Genomic DNA, 18,526 nt, shown 5'->3' with positions numbered 1-18,526 from the left:
ATACCAAAGTCATGCAAAGGGCGCAGGAACATGGTCGCCACTCCCGTCTCTGGCGCCATAACACACCATGCTCTAGAAGATTTCATAACATGTATACGGTATCTCGGGAACCGGACATATGTGTCACGACCCAACCCCGTAGGCCGTGACTAGTGCCCGATCTGGGCACTCAAACGCATTCTAGTATATGGCAGAAGCCGACAAGGCTTTATTTTAAATTTAGATAATTTCCAGAAAAATTTCGGCAGAGTTTCCTTTGTTTTACGGACTATCCCAAATACCCTGCACGCCGAAAATACCAACAAAGGCCACACAGGGCCAACAGAGCAACATTTAAATATATGCGGACCGGCCGCCGCGGCGAATGGGATCGCCCAAACACAACACATACACATATCTGTACAGAAAGACCCCAACCCCCAAATATGTCCACAGACCTCTAAACAGACCGACAGAATCATATGACGGGACAGGGCCCCGCCGTACCCATGAACGAGAATATACATATATAGAAGTGACAGACTATACCAAAAGATGGCTCTGAATAAAAGAGCGCTCCAAAAATAGCAGAGGGAGATCCTAAGCGGACGGATCAGCAAACCTGCCGTCGGTACCTGCGCGGCATGAAAACGCAGCCCCCGAGGAAAGGGGGTCAGTACGAAATATGTACTGAATATGCAAAGCCTGAGTTACAGAAGCAAAATCATAACTGGTGCAGAACATACAGAAAGTAAACGGAAAATCCAAAGTATCAGATACATATTTCCAAAACATGCAGAGTGTGTACAGAACATATGTCATATCAAATCCGGCCCCTGCCAAGGGACTCGGCAGACAGAACGTGGCCACCCTCCCGACGCTGGTGCCACAACACAGAAGAATCAAAATAGGGGCATAACCCCGTAACATAATATGTCATATCAGATGGCCATAGTAAATCATATCAGAACAAACATACATGGCACAGCATACTCCACAAACCCATGTACGCATATACCTGCCCCCTCACATCGAGGCACGGCGAACAATGCAGGGGATTACGCTTGACAGCATATCCTAGCCCGGGCTCAGTGTGGGAAACATTGGGGCATCCACGAATAGAGTAGTGAGAGACTAATGCAAGTAAAATATCATGAATGTTTCCATAGACTCGATGAGGCATATCAAAGACAAACCGATCCAATGAAGTCGGAAGGAATCATAGTAAATGAGTTTCGAGTATCAAAACAATTTATCAGACTTAATGGAATATTTAAAACCATATTCGTTAGGTAATTAAAAGGGTAGTCGAAACGTTTCTTTCAAAAATCGTTCGAAAAGGAGACTTTAGTACATTAAGGGCAAAACCGGGAATAGCGGGCCCACCTCGGAACAAGCAAGGCGGTGGGCTCAAATTACGCCCTTTAATCTTATGGGGTCACCTATAAAGGTTCTACGGACATTCTATAGCTTTTCAAGGAGTTTAGAGAAAGTTTGCATAATTTCAGGAAAAGCATATCAAAATGGTTCAATTTTACTGAAGGAAAAACTGAGATTTTCTCTTGCGGATTCCGATGGCCAAGAAGGTCTTTTGAGGCCCGAATCCGATCCTAAAACACTTAGACATGCCAAAAGAAGGATCGGGGTAGCTTTACATACCTTTCAAGCTCCTTACGCCTTTCCAAACTCACTTCCCGTTTCGTCAAAAATCTGCAAATGGTCAAGTTTACCAATTGTAAGTTATAGATGCTACAAATTCAATTCAACTCTTATTTGTCTACCGAAATTTCGGCAGCATTTCCCCTATACATATAGCACCCCCGAGAATTCAACTCGGCTCACAATCATCAACAACAACCCAAACAACAACATCAACATCCACAACAAACACTAGAAACACAATATGGCACAACTAGTTCTACTTGCCGACATAAGGCCATAACCTTCATTTCAACTTCGATTTCCAAACCAATATCAATGATTTCACATTCATCAACAATCAAGATCATCACCATATAGTTCTAGAAACATTTCATATCATTTTCCTTAAGTTATACACACGATATACATAATATACAACTTTCCGCCAAAGTCATAACTTGTTCAAAACATCAAATCCTTGGCATACATATTAATAACATGTTTCCAACTTCCAAATTCATCAATGACCATCACAATTAACAACCGAACAACTTCATTTTCTTAATGTCGGAAAATCATACTAGAACGACATAAGTTTCTACATTCCAATTCAATACAACTTATATCATTCTATCTTCATTTACATAGCAAGCATCATAATAACCCACTAACACACTAAGCCACTTAATTCATTTCTATCCCAAGCCAAACACACCCTACGGCCATATGCCCATTTTATCAATTATCAACTAAATTCATCCAACTTTCATTTTCAATATGCATTTCACCACAATCACAACTAGAATGCAACATAAATTTCAACTCATTTCAATTACACATTGACACACACACACGGCCACATTCTATATTCCACACCCACTTTGCAAACTTCCATTTTTCTATACAATCAACCCATTTCTACATACTACAACACAAACAAGACTTCATAACACAATAATAAGGGATAAATTCTTACCTTTTTACTCAATCTTCTTCACTTGAATATAAGGTCAACTTGAAGGAACAAGACCTCTTTCTTCCAAACCAACTACACCAAGTTGAGAAGGGACCTTGAATTAGTAGAAATCCAACAAGGGAAAAATTTTTAAGACAAGATTTTTGGTGGCTATTTTTTCTCCCAAACCCGAAACCTTTTGCTCTTCTTGCTCTTGTTTGTTTTGTTCTTCCTCTTCTAACTTTTCTTGAACCTTCATATGTATATAATAGTCCCTTAATTAAATTGTCACATGCTTGCCATGTGACTTGGGTTTGGGCCAAGTATGTTGGCCGGCCACCCTTGTCAAGGAATGGGCCTCATTGCTTCTTATTTTTGCAAGCCCAAATGGCTACAAATTTTTATTTTTGCAATTCCCGAAACTAATTTCCGAAATTCCACGTTTTGCCCTTAGCCTTATCCCACACTTCCACGACAATATTCTTTCATACACAACTCCTATGACAAGTGAAAATTAGTTATGACCTTATTTCTTACAAGTCAAGATTGTTTCTAAATTTTTCCAACGTGTGAAAACACGGGATATAACAATATGCCACGAGAACCCGGGGACCAGTCACATCATAATACATATACACAGTAACTGGGGACAGACATATACCACAGTACCCCAGAACCGTACACGGTAACCGGAGACGGACATATACCACAGTACTCCGGAACTGAACACATCATACTCCATATACACGGCAACCGGGGACGGACATATACCACAATACCCCGGAGCCGGACACATCATACTTCGAAATTACATACATGGAACCCGACTCCTAGACAAGGGACTCGGCGAACCATACGCATGATACATACCGGCCCGGAACTCGGTGAAAGGGATCATAGCATATATACGAGCGGATTAGTAAGAAACTAGGTGCACATAAATTAAAACCCGATGAAGGAATCGAATGTATTACCAGGATATTCGTAACGGATTATTTATAACCAAATACTTATTTCGGATACTTATATCAGATTACCTGTGTCAGGATGTTTCTGTCAACATACCTATATCAGATTACTCATAGCAGACTCCTTATATCGAATTACATGCTCACATCAGGATATTCACATTAAGGAGCTTTCCAATGACTTATGGAACGAATCAAACGGAGTCTTAGATTCATAGACGAAAGACTTACTTTTATATCATACAAAAATAGCTCAAGTGAGACAAATGTAGGAAGTTTCGGAACTTGTGGGCCCACCTCGGGTCAAGTAGAGGTGGCGGATATAAATTACAAACATTGGACTCTATGGAGTCATCCATGAAGGTTTCAAAGCGAGCCGATCACGTCTCTACGGGTTATGGATGTTTGAACAGCTTTCCAACAAAACTTAAGGGCTATAATTCAATTGTGTTGAATGAATAGTACCAAAAATTCAGACCCGCATTCCCATGAGCAGAATAACCTACGAGGCTCAAATGCGAATCTAGTACACCTAGGACATGCCAAGAGAAGAAAAAGGATAGCTTCACATACCTCACTTTCGCCTTATGCTCGTCCAAACTCAATCCCCGTTTCGTCCAAAATCTACAATTGGTCATAGCTGCCAAATGTAAGTTTCAAGTTTAAATTCATACTGTCTACCGAAATTTCGGCAGCATTTCCCTTGTAAATTCAACGTCCCCGAGAATCATCTCGGCCCAAAATATCAACAACAACAACCCAACAATACCAACAACATCAACCATCATCACAAAATACATTATAATATAAATAGTCTTCTTTTCTACATAATTCAACATCTTCCATCCCAACTTCACACTATCAAACTAACGTCAATGTTTTTATGTTTATTCACTAATTCAAGACCATTCAAATACAATTCAAGAACATTTTCCATTATTCTACAAAATATGCAAAAGTTCCACCAAACCATAATACACCCAAAACCTTCAATTTTCAACATAAATATTCACTACACATTTTTATCTTCCAATTTCACTTACAACAATCACCACTTACACCTTACAACTTCTTTTCCTCAATTGCATAAATTATAATGAAATCACATACTTTCCGACAACATCTCAACAACAAATTCTGCATACTAACTTGAACTAAAATTCTTCCATTTGCATTCAAAAGGCCATTACAACACAAGTAACATACTAATTAATATTTGTTCATCTTTCCTTCACCCACACAACATCACACGGCCTCATCCACAACACAACATATTCATGTTTTTCATTCACTTCTACATTCTACAACACACATAAACCTTCTATAACATATAAAGGAATAGAATTCTTACCTTTCTTTTCTTCAACTTCTTCACTTGCCCAAGGTATGAATTTTCAACTAAGAGTGATTCTCTCCTTCTAACAATTGTATCATGTTGAAGAGGACCTCCAAATTAGCGGAAATATCACAAGACAATAATTTTTGGATCAAGATTTGGAGGGGTGATTTTTCCCTAGTCTTGGCCGAATGGCCTCTTTGTTGCTCCTCTTGTTCTTGTTTTCCTCCTTCACTTATTTCTCTTGAAGGTTCTAATGGATAATGATCCCTTTATAATTAATTTAGCACATGGAAAGTATTTATTAATTTGGTGGACTTGGGCCTATTAATGGCCGGCCACCCCCCCTCCATATTGGGCCTTAATTTCATCTTTTGTTTGAACCATTCTAGCCCAATTAATTTGGGCCTATTTTGAAATTCCCGAAACTAATTTGCGAAATTCTCAATTTTGACCTTGGCCTTCCTCCATATTTCCACACCAACACCTTTCATGAACAACCTATATGTTAATTAAAATCATAATATGGCCTTACCTCTTACAAGTCACAATTATTTCAAATTTTTCCGAATGTGCGAAATATGGGATATAACATATGCAAACAACAGTAGACGAAGCAAGAGAAGATGCTTCAGCAACATTAATTTACAGTATTGCTAAACACTTTATTGGAGAACCAAAACTTTTCCAAGATAGAAGTTTAGAACTATTAAAAAATCTAAGGTGCCCCAAATTAGGTGATTTTAGGTGGTACAAAGACATGTTTTTAGAAAAAGTCATGATAAGAGAAGACTACAATAATGATTTCTGGAAAGAAAGATTCATTAGCGGTCTACCATCTTTGTTTGCTGAAAAAGTAAGAACAAAAATAAAAGATAGATTTAATGGAAGAATTCCTTATGAGAATTTGACATACGGAGATATAATTAGTTTTATTAATGTGACAGGATTAGATCTTTGCACAAATTTAAAACTAAAACAATCTCTCAAAAAAGATCAATATCAATCTCAAAAGGATTTAGGAAGTTTTTGCCAAGACTTTGGTTTTGAAAAAGTCTCCGCTCCTTCAAAAAAATCTAGTAAAACAATGAAGAGATCTAGTTCCTCGAAACATAGGAAAAGGAAAGATCTAGAAAAATCTTATAAAAAGAAAAGATTTAAAAAGACACCAAAAAAGAATGTAGATGACACATGCTAGCCATGTGGTAAGAAAGGCCATAGGTCTAATGTGTTATACCCCGCATTTTCAGAGCATGAGCGTGACACGCGCTTCCTAAAAATTGACAATCATGTTGTTGCCACATAATTTAAACTCACGTTGATAATGTTGTATTCCGTACTTTTGTACGTCGGATTATTCATAAGCTGAGGTGGGGCCCACGCGTCGAGATTTTTTTTAGGACACATGACAAGTTATATGAAGCACATATGTGAAGTTGAACACAACTCACGAAGGACCCTTGAGCCGAATCAAAGTGGAAGTCCTCCAAACAAATATTTTTAAGTAACGTTTTCGGGTGATCTGAATTCGAGGGGCAAACACGGTATTATAAGTTTGGAATTTGGAAAAATACCAAGAAATATAAGTTGTATATAATTGAATTAGCTTGCCATCCAAAGGTCGTGGGTCCACAGATGGCGTCGGAATAAGGAGATATGGACGTTTTAAGGCAGAAAGGTCAGTGGGCTAGGCCCAATCCGAGCCCAACCGGGTTAGGCCCATTACCCATGTCTTTATAAGTGCAAATTTCGGCCTTCCTCATCATTTTAAGACCAGGAACGCCCAGAAAAATCTGGGGAGAGAGAGAAAAAGAGTCTTGGAGAAGAAAAACCAATTTTGATCGAAATCTGAGCCCCGAATCCCAAAGCCCATGAAGGGAAAAGTGTTGTACGCTGCGTTGTCTTCAATTTGAGCTAAAAATCAACCAAGGAGAAGAGTGATAACGTGGTGGCTGCATGCTTAAGGTATGAAAAAGGTTCCTCTTCATTGTTAACGAGTTTATTTAGAGTTTCGACGGATTATCACAGAGAGAATAGCCTGATAAATTTGTTTGTTGGTGTTGTGAATTATGGAATGAAACTTGAAGAAAATTTTGGATGGTAATAAATGTATTTAACTTGTAAAATGTGGAGGATGTTGTTATTAATGTCATTGGTATTAATTTCAGCTTCTTTACGGAAAAAAAATTATTAAATAGTTATATCGCAAATTTGGTTGGTTGAGAAATTTAGAAAACAGTGCGCGGGTTGTTTTATAGCATAGGTCGGTATTGGAAATGATGTTAATACTATTGGTATTGTTGTTGATGTTGTTGGTTGTTGAATTGGAATTTCGGGCTAGGCATATAAACAGGGGAAATGCTGCCCGAATTTCGGCAGAATTTAAAGGGGTTTTAATTAAAGTTTCGAGACGAACGTACGACGATGATCCTAATGATATTATGAATGATTCCATATGAGTACGAGGCTATGAATAATTCTTACGCGAGTTGCAAGACGGGAAGTAAGTTGAAAGTCGAGAATTATCTTCCAGGTATGCTACTGATCTCTTTTGAGGGATGTGTGTATGAACAAGTCTGTATTTTGTTACGTCATGTGATTTCCTTCTTCCGGGTACTAGTAAGGGTAAGGTAATGTCTAACTCGATAGACACCGAGGATTCGGAAGGGCGAAATGATAATTGTAAGGTTTAGCCCGGGGTGGGACCCACTACGAGAATTTTCCGAAAATGTGCCAAGATCCCGATTTTCCCTAAATTACGTGACAAAGGTCGTGCGGGGCAGTCGACGAAATTATACTAGCCGTAACGCATCAAAATGCATGAAAATTTTGAGGTTAAGCGTGCTAAGGCTAGAGTAATTCTGGGATGGGTGACCCCCCTGGGAAGGATACAAAAAAAAAAAAACTGTGGTATAATTGTCGGGATTAATAATGAAATATCGATAAGGGAAATTTTCATAAACCACTGGAGCCTTAATAAGAGTGGTCCGATCCTGATCAAAACTCTGTATGTTATACTTCTGCACTTCTGATTCTGAATACGTTTCTGTTTGACATACCTCTGTACGACTGACTCTGATTACGAATCTGTCCGCTACATTTCTGTATGTCTGATTCTGACTACGAATCCGTCTGATAAATCTCTGTACGTCTGCCTCTGATCTCGGATCTGTCCGATACACTCCCATACATCGTATTTTGACCACGAATCTGTCCGCCATAGCTCGGTATACCTGACTTGATTACGAGCCTGTTCAATACACTTCTATGCGTCCGATCCCAGTTATGAATCCGTCTAGTGTGAGGTATTTGGTATGAAGTGCTATTATGATAACACGGCAAAGAATCGAGGAGTGTAACAAGAAATGATGTTGATTATGATGTCCGAAAAGCATCCGTCTGTTACGAGAATATAGTTTATGGTCCGATGATTATGTGGGGTATGAGGAAATACATTATGAAGACATTTGAATCAGTGACGTGAAGAATTACCCCATCATGTTGGTAAAGAAGCCATGTCGGAAACTCAACAAAGGACGACTATAAAAAGAGCCCTCCCGAAATGGTATAACGCCCCATAAGGTTGATTTAACATTCGAGGACGAATGTTTTAAAGGGGGGGGAGGATGTTACATCCGACATTTTTGCTTATTCGAAAAATTCGAAATAACTTGACTTGCAATGAACAAGGCCACATTTGGACCTTGCTTGATATGAATGTGTAGGTTGTGAATACGTTGGTATGGAAATACGAGATGAGGCCAAGGGCAAAATAGGAATTTTGAAAATTAGTCTCGGGAATTACAAAATAAGAATCTTGATGAATTAGGCTCACAAAATAATAAGGAAAATGAGGCCCAAAGAGATAAGGTGGCCGGCCATATACAAGGCCCAAGCCATGGTTTTTAATTAAAAATTTCCATGTGCTAAATATAAGATAAGATCTATATATTCATCTATATCCCTTGGAAGCTTCAAGAGAAAGGAAACAAGAGCAAACAAAAAAAAAAAAAGAGGAGGTTCGGGTGAGAGCAAGAAAAGAAAGGAAAGAAAGAAAAACATTTTGGAGCCTAATCTTGGATTCAAAAATTCATTTCTTGTGAAATAACTACTAAGTGCAAAGTCCTCTACAACTTGGTACAATTAGTTTGGCAAGAGGACAAGTTTGGTGGCAAGTGAAGAACTTGAGGAAAAGGTGAGAACCAATCTATTTTCTTATGCTATGAAGTGTCATTTATGTTGTAGTATGTAAAAATGAGAAGAACTTGTAAAAATATGGAAGTTTGCAAGTAGGTGTGTTGCATGTATATGGGCCGAATGCATGTATATGTTACATGTCAATGATGCTTTGAATTCATGTTGGAATCTAATTGTAGTTAATGTAGAAATTGTATTGGGAGTGAATATTGAATGAATTGTGGAAGTTGGAAAATATTAAGTTGTGGCCGTGTGGTGTTGTGTGGTGATGGAATATGAATTTAATCTTGTTAGTATGTTAAGTGTGTTATGGTGAAATGAATGGAAAGATAATAGTCCTTGTTGTCATGGAAAAATGGTTACTAAGTTGTTGAAGGAAATTATGCAACCTTGTTATGGTTTATGTAAAAATGGAAATGAAAGTATCAAAAGGCAATTATGATTAATGTTGATGAATTTGGAAGATGGAAATGTGTTATGAACTTGTATGTTAAAGATTAGGAGAATTGGGTAAATTGTGGCTTTGATGGAAAGTTTGTATGTTTGTATATCTTATGTATATCGTGTGAAAATGGTAGGGTATGCCTCCGATGTATGTTGTAATGACTTTGATAGGTGATGAACATAAAAAATAATAAGTTTGGTTTGGAAGTGTAAGGTCGGAACGGAAAATGTAGGTTATGACGGAAGGTTGGCAAATTGTGCCCTATTATGTATTTTGAGCTACTTGTCGTTATTATAAATATTGTTGTTGGGTTGTGTTGATTGTTTGACTGTGTTTAACTTTTGGGGATGTCATATATATAGAGGAAATGCTGCCGAAATTTCGGTAGGCAAGTATGTGTTAAGGATTGGACTATTGAAAAGTTTGGAACTAACAATTGGTAAACTTGACCATTTCTAGATTTTGGACGAAATTGGAATCGACGCCAAGCGAGCGTAAGGCGCTATCGAGGTATGTAAAGCCTTCCCCTTTATTCTTAGGCATGTTCTGGAGGTGATAGGCTCGGCCGCGAGCCTTAAATACGACTCCGTTCCTCGGAATTTGAGATGGAAATCCGCTCCAATTCCTTCAGTACAATTGAAACCCTTTTCTTATAAAATGCCTTCAAAGTGAACTTTTGCACGAAACCTTCCCAAACGGAGTCGGAACACTTCCAAATGGTTATGGATGACCTCATAAGGTCTATTATCAGTAATTTACGTATGTCGCCTCGAGTTGGTCCGAGGCGGGCCCACGAGGCCCAATACCTTTTGTATGATCTTAATTACTTTAGTTCTATCCGATTTTCTCAGAAAACATCTGGACTACTACTCTGATCATGATATGAATGTTTTTATACAAATCTCACAAAATAACTTTTGACATCTGGAAATCTGGTTCTGGTTATAATCTGTCGTGCCTCCCCAAGTGACGTGTAGGCGCGTAGTTTGAAGACTATCCGAATACTTTGGTTCGATCGGCCAGTTGGCCTACTTCTGTTCTGTTGAGTCTGTATGACGATCTGTCTGTATGTGGTTTCTTATTAATCAGTCTGTGCACATGCTATGATTCCTTTCACCGGATCCTGGGCCGGTACGTATATCGTGCGGTGGGCCGCCGAGCCCCATATGTGAATTCCGAAGTATGACGTGTCCGGTTCCGGGGTACTGTGTTATATGTCCGTCCCCGGTTACCGAGGATATATTACGAAGTATGATGTGTCCGGGCTCGGGGTGCTGTGTTATCTGTCCGCCCTCGGGTACCGTGGTTATGTTATGATGTGTGACGGAGATCGGAGAAGAATTTCTGATATCTGACGTGTTGTGGTGCCAATGGCAGGAGTGGCGACCACGTTCCTGCACCCTATGTGTGATTCTTTCTGTCTGTATGACTTATGCTTCTGTATGTCCGTCCGGATTATCTGTCCGACTGGTTATGATTCTGTATGTCCGTCCGGATTATCTGTCCGACTGGTTATGATTCTGTATGTCCGTCCAGATTATCTGTCCGACTGGTTATGATTCTGTATGTCCGTCCGGATTATCTGTCCAACTGGTTACGATTCCGTCTGTCCGTCTGGATTATCTGGCCGACGGGTTCCGATTCTGTATGTCCGTATGGATCCCGATTCCATATGTCCGTATGAATTCTGATTCTGTCTGTCTGGACCATGATTCTGTCCGTTTGTCGGGACTATGACTCTGTCCGTCCGGCTTATGAGCCTGTCTATTATATTTCTGTGCTTCCGGTCCAGATCATGATTATGTTTGATATATTTCTGCTTTACATACTCGGTACATTTTTGTACTGACCCCCGTTTCTTCGGGAGCTGCGTTACATGCCCGCAGGTACAGGCGCACTTGGTGATACGCCGCCAGTCTAGGGCTCGGATTCTGCTATTCTGAAGAGCTCCTTCGATCCGGAGCAAATACTTTTGGTATATATCTTCTGTTATCTGTAGACTCTGTATGTATGGTATTTTGGGGTACGGCGGGGCCCTGTCCCGTCATCTGATTCTGTATGTCTGTAGAGGCCTGTAGATAGATGTGTGGGTTACAGGTTTCATCTGTTTGGTAGGTACGAACGATTTTGTGACTCCGTCTGTATGTTAGCCTCATCGGCTTATCTGTAAATTTCTGTATGTTCAGGTAGGTATATGTTCGCGCGCGTGCCGTATCTGTATCGGCCTGATTTTGTAAACATCTGTTTGAAAAAAAAAATCTGTATGGTACGAAGTTCTGTCAGGTAGGTATGTACGGGTACCCAGTTAGGGTACCAGTCGCGGCCACGGGGTTGGGTCGTGACATTATTAGCCAAAATAAGGATTAGAAACTTTCAGAATAAACTGAAGGAAATAAATCATTAAAGAAGATGTTTGAAATGTTTTCGACATAAGTGCAAAAATTACCGTTAGCTAGCTAGGTGCCGGGAGTCTAATTGAAGGGAAGAGAAATTAAGCGGGACATTTCAGTGTTAAACTAGTGAAGCAGGGGACGCTAGATATGATCAGTCTTGAATTTATCTTTAAGGAAGTAAGAATAGGAATAAGTCAACTCCAAGGGGAAAAAGGCTTGGGATATCTGTGCAACATAAGAAAGATACGTGGAGATTGAAGAGAACAAGAATTTCTGAACAAAATGAAAATTGAGATCGAATTAGATAAAAGTATGTGGTAAGCAAGGCATGAAAGGGGCATACAAGAATGTAAACAACGAAGACTGAAGAGACGATGAAAGCGATAAAGTGTAAAGAGTTAGTGGAAACGAATAATAAGAAAAAGGGATGACCTTGAGTTCAGGCGTAGACTTTGGCCACAAAGGAAGAAGAATAGATTGCATAATTCAGATAAGTTCAGTTTTAACGAGCAAGTAAGACTGCAAGTAAGTAAAGTAGATATAGGACAAATACAAGTAAAAACATCGATATCTACCTCGGAGCGAACTCTACCTCAACATTCGAGGACGAATGTTTTTAAAGGGGGGGGGGGGGGGGGAGGATGTTATACCCCGCATTTTCAGAGCATGAGCGTGACACGCGCTTCCTCAAATTTGACAATCATGTTGTTGCCACATAATTTAAACTCACGTTGATAATGTTGTATTCCGTACTTTTGTACATCGGATTATTCATAAGCTGAGGTGGGGCCCACGCGTCGAGATTTTTTTTAGGACACATGACAAGTTATATGAAGCACATATGTGAAGTTGAACACAACTCAAGAAGGAACCTTGAGCCGAATCAAAGTGGAAGTCCTCCAAACAAATATTTTTAAGTAACGTTTTCGGGTGATCTGAATTCGAGGGGCAAACACGGTATTATAAGTTTGGAATTTGGAAAAATACCAAGCAATATAAGTTGTAGATAATTTAATTAGCTTGCCAACCATAGGTCGTGAGTCCACAGGTGACGTCGGCATAAGGAGATATGGACGTTTTAAGGCAGAAAGGTCAGTGGGCTAGGCCCAATCCGAGCCCAACCGGGTTAGGCCCATTACCCATGTCTTTATAAGTGAAACTTTCGGCCTTCCTCTTTATTTTAAGACCAGGAACGCCCAGAAAATTCTGGGGAGAGAGAGAAAAAGAGTATTGGAGAAGAAAAACCAATTTTGATCGAAATCTGAGCCCCGAATCCCAAAGCCCATGAAGGGAAAAGTGTTGTACGCTGCGTTGTCTTCAATTTGAGCTAAAATTCAACCAAGGAGAAGAGTGATAACGTGGTGGCTGCATGCTTAAGGTATGAAAAAGGTTCCTCTTCATTGTTAACGAGTTTATTTAGAGTTTCGACGGATTAGCACAGAGAGAAAAGCCTGATAAATTCGTTTGTTGGTGTTGTGAATTATGGAATGAAACTTGAAGAAAATTTTGGATGGTAATAAATGTATTTAACTTGTAAAATGTGGAGGATGTTGTTATTAATGTCATTGGTATTAATTTTAGCTTCTTTACAGAAATAAAATTATTAAATAGTTATATCGCAAATTTGGTTGGTTGCGAAATTTAGAAAACAATGCGCGGGTTGTTTTATGGCATACGTCGGTATTGGAAATGATGTTAATACTATTGGTATTGTTGTTGGTTGTTGAATTGGAATTTCGGGCTAGGCATATAAACAGGGGAAATGCTGTCCAAATTTCGGCAGAATTTAAAGGTGTTTTAATTAAAGTTTCGAGACGAACGTACGACGATGATCCTAATGATATTATGAATGATTCCATATGTAGAGTACGAGGCTACGAATAATTCTTACGCGAGTTGCAAGACGGGAAGTAAGTTGAAAGTCGAGAATCATCTTCCAAGTATGTAAGGCTTACCCTTTCCTTCTTTTGGCATGATCCTTGTGAAACAAATAGACAAAGTATATGCATGATTTCAAAGAAACACCTATTCTTAGAGCCACTAGGATGACTAATGTTCTTGACTTCCGAAAACTGTTTTGTTATGTCTTCATACATGTGTGGTTCCAAAAGTTCTATTTTGATTTGATCCATAGCGATATTCGAATGGTACTTGAAATGACTATTGTTTTGATTTTCCAAAGATAGCTTCTGAAACATTCGTAGAGGTTTCTGTACTAAAATGTTCATAACTTTCTTATACTAACCCGGATTGACCCGAAACGTGTTTGTGATCTTTCAAGTGTCGTTTTGTGTACTCATCCAACGAGTCTTAAAAATTGATTTATGTGCATATAGTTTCTAACTACTCTGCTCGTGCATGCCTCAATGCATCTTTCACTGAGTCCCAGGCCAGGATATGTTATCGTGCGTATTCCACTGCATTGTTCACTGAGTCCCTCATTAGAGGGCCGGGTACGGTATATGTATATGATGATATGATTATGGCACCGAGTCCAATGATGGGCCGGGTACGGTATATATATGTGAAGACATGATTATGGCACCGAGTCCCAAGATGGGCCGGGTACGGTATGACTTCATTCACCGAGTCCCTCACTAGAGGGCCGGGTACGGTATATATGTATTTATATATATGCATGCATGATGGTATGATAATGTGATGACATGATTTTATCCACCGAGTCCCATAACGGGCCAGGTACGGTATATGATAATGATATGCATAATTTATGTTTTAAAGGCAAGAGTTCTGGTATTCTGAACATTGTACTTGTTTCTGTACTCCTTATATCAGTTATGATCCTCTTTACTGTATATCATGCCTTACATGCTCAGTGCATATTCCGTACTGACCCCCTTTCTCTGGGGGGCTGCGTTTCATGCCGCGCAGGTACACCCAGATGAGTAGAAGCCATTATAGAAGATGTTCCAGCGGAATTGGCAAGCTCCATTTGCTCCTGGAGTGTTGCCGAGTCAGAGTATTCATGCTATGGTATCTTGGTCGATGTTAGAGACTTTGCAGACAGAGTCGTGGGTATAGAATGTCAGTCTTGTAAGCCGCTCCACCAGCCGATGTGTCATTATGTATTATGTTACGGATTCTTTATGACTACGGATTTACTTGCCTTGAGAACGATGAAAAAATGATTCTGCAAGCCCTTATTATGTATTTTATTCTTATTTGATTTAAAGAGTCCAAAGCGGTTATGTGTGTAGTAAGAGTCAGTGGGTTCGCTCGGCCCTAGGTAAGGGTCGGGTGCCCATCACACCCTATTAAGATTAGCGTGTGACATAATGAATGCAAGATTAACATTAAAAAGAAAAATAAAATAAATCTTTTAGATTTTGACGATAAGATAAAACTAGAGCTATACTCAATCCTTGAAGAAAATGATAATGCTTCATCTTCTTCAGAAGAGAATAGTGATATTGAATTTGCTACAGACGATAGTTCTGAAGGATGTTCTTCAGAAGACGAATGCGATTGCACAGGAACTATGTACTTGTGGACAAAATTCAATAAGTGTAATTACCAAGGAATCAAAAGAATTTCTTTTTGATTTAATTTAACACATTAATGATGAAGATGTTAAGAAAGAATATCTAATTAAATCAAAAGATATTGTTCTTAACCAACCTAGGGATAAACCCTCCATTGAACCCTTTAACATGAAAAATGTTATGAATAGGTTTTCTTCAAAGGAAAGTCAACCCACAGTTCAAGATTTACAAGTTGAATTAATTTCAGTAAAAAACGAAATTAGAGGTATTAAGACAAGACTTAATAAGGTCAAAATGGATTACATTACTGATCAGATCATATCTCAAACAAGAAAAGAATCTCTTGCAGAAGATATTGAAAGAAATGTTTCAGAAGAATCCAATGACGAAGAAGTCGAAAATCATAATGATATTCTTGAAACAGATAATAATGAAACACCTGGCAAAGTACGGATGATTAAGGCTCAAAGTTGGCATATCCTTGTCACTTTAAGGGTAGGAAACATCGTACTTGAGAAATTAGCATTAGTAGATTCCGGAGCAGATAAAAACTGCATCATGGAAGGATTAATACCTACTAAGTACTTAGATAAAAGTACTGCTAAGCTATACTCTGCCACAGGTGAAAAACTAAAAATTAGTTATAAGCTTTCAAAAGGCCACATCTGTAATGATGGAATTTGTTTTATAAATGAATTCGTAGTCACTAGGGATATTAATGAATCAATTATCCTAGGAACTCCTTTTATAACTCAAATCAAGCCTTATTATACAGGTCTAGATGCAATCTATACCACCATCTTAGGTAAGGAAATTAAATTTCCTTATCTAACAGCCATTTCCCAAGAGGAAAGTGATCATCTAAAAAATCAAATGATTTTTAAGATTAACTGTTTGTCTAATCAAGTTTCATCCTTAAAAAATGAAATTAAGATTACAAAGATAGAAAAAACTTTAAAAACCCTATATTCCTTCAGCAAAGGAAGAAGCACAACAGTAACCTCAAGAAGAGTTTGACATCATCAGAAAGACTGAGATACCGGTCTTGGCACTCGATAAACAATATGAAAATTGGAAGGTAGGAGATTTACTAAAACCATGCTACACTATTTTTCAGTATGTTGATACAGATGATCCTATCAAAACCATGAGATATTTTGAATTCATCTTGACAGACACAGGATCCCTAACTATTGAACATAAATTAAAAGATAAAAATGACCCAGACAGTATTGAATATTCAAAATTCACCATTAATAAGGTTTTAGTCCTTTCCAATGGAATATGGATCATCTCCACACTCACATGATATTATCAGAAGAACATAGACCCCAAGTCTATAATTATTACAATTATGAACAAGCATGGTACAACTTTATGTATGTGCGACCTAATACCCATACTTGGTTCGTAAAATATAGCGAACAGTTTGCCAGGTCCATCATCCCTAGATGGTTTTATGATTGGTGGAAAAGGTTTGGAGGCAATGAGCTAACCATGCCTAGAAGCTTCAAAAAACATTATGAAGCTTTCCAGATTGAACAAGGAATCTCTACTCTACCAGAGCATATTAAATTATGCAAATATTATATTAATAAAAGAATATCCTATATCATCAGTTGGTCCTTTGACATCACTGAGGTACATAGGATTAAAAATCTTAGCAAGACTATAAAAATCGAGGGATGGATCCCTAAGGATAAAAAGCAAAAAGCTAGACAACCATCAACCAGTAGCAAAACAGGATCAACCGAATCCAAAGCAGATTTGAAGAAAAAGCTACTTCAAGCTTTGAACAGATTAGACGAAGCAGATCCTCTAGAGGTACAAGAACTATTGGACACAGCTTCATCATCAACCAGTGACAATGGCGATATGTTAGACCCACAAGGAGTGGCCCAAGTATATCTTGACTATGAACTAAGATAAAGTTGCCTCTTCAGAAAAGCAGAAGGCAAGGAGACAAGTGGACGACAAACTTTGCAAAAGCAGCCGTCCAACTTTTCAAAAGATATTTACCCCTTCATAAAAGCAAGAGGTAAAAGGTAAATGGCCGACAACTTTACAAAAGTAGCCGCCCAACTTTCTAAAAGCAAAAGCCGAAGGCATCTTCAAGATCAGCCATCCACATGTAATCATCTTAGAGATGATATTTACTTTTCGAGGTCTATATAAGACACTCAAGATGTATCAGTTAAGGCATCAGAAATTACTCCCCGTTTCTGAAATAAGCCTTCTCCTCTCCCCATGAAAATTTCCCATGTACTCTTTCAATGTTTGAATAAAAGTCTTCAAGTTCCTGTAAGTATTTTCTTTAAATTCCGCAATTATTTTACTTAGCCGATCAAAGATCCTTTAAATGGTTTCGATAATGATTTCTGGAAAGAAAGATTCATTAGCGGTCTACCATCTTTGTTCGCTGAAAAAGTAAGAACAAAAATAAAAGATAGATTTAATGGAAGAATTCCTTATGAGAATTTGACATACGGAGATATAATTAGTTTTATTAATGTGACAGGATTAGATCTTTGCAGAGATTTAAAACTAAAACAATCCCTCAAAAAAGATCAATATAAATCTCAAAAGGATTTAGGAAGTTTTTGCCAAGACTTTGGTTTTGAAAAAGTCTCCGTTCCTTCCAAAAAATCTAGTAAAACAATGAAGAGATCTAGTTCCTCGAAACACAGGAAAAGGAAAGATCCAGAAAAATCTTATAAAAAGAAATGATTTAAAAAGACAGCAAAAAAGAATTTAGGTGACACATGCTGGACATGTGGTAACGAAGGCCATAGGTCTAATGAATGCAAGATTAACATTAAAAAGAAAAATAAAATAAATCTTTTAGATGTTGATGATAAGATAAAACTTGAGCTATACTCAATCCTTGAAGAAAATGATAACGCTTCATCTTCTTCAGAAGAGAATAGTGATATTGAATTTGCTACAGACGATAGTTCTGCAGGAAGTTCTTCAGAAGAAGAATGCGATTGCACAGGAACTATATGTACTTGTGGACAAAATTCAATAAGTGTAATTACCAAGGAATCAAAAGAATTTCTTTTTGATTTAATTAAACACATTAATGATGAAGATGTTAAGAAAGAATATC

General features: G+C 38.3%; 1 long non-coding RNA gene across 1 annotated transcript in view; it reads left to right on the top strand.

The window, feature by feature from the left end:
- Positions 1-15,112, top strand: part of LOC132606098 (uncharacterized) — a 36,172-nt gene extending 21,060 nt beyond the window's left edge. Inside the window, exons 2-3 of the long non-coding RNA XR_009569596.1 lie at positions 11,389-11,496; positions 14,807-15,112. This is a non-coding gene — a long non-coding RNA (uncharacterized LOC132606098). The remainder of the gene's footprint in view (positions 1-11,388; positions 11,497-14,806) is intronic.
- Positions 15,113-18,526: the final 3,414 nt, after the last annotated feature.

This window comes from Lycium barbarum, chromosome 8 (assembly GCF_019175385.1).
Source record: "Lycium barbarum isolate Lr01 chromosome 8, ASM1917538v2, whole genome shotgun sequence".
Classification (NCBI taxonomy): Eukaryota; Viridiplantae; Streptophyta; class Magnoliopsida; order Solanales; family Solanaceae; genus Lycium; species Lycium barbarum.
The sequence above is the reverse complement of the archived record's forward strand: the minus strand, read 5'-3'. Positions and strand labels throughout refer to the sequence as shown.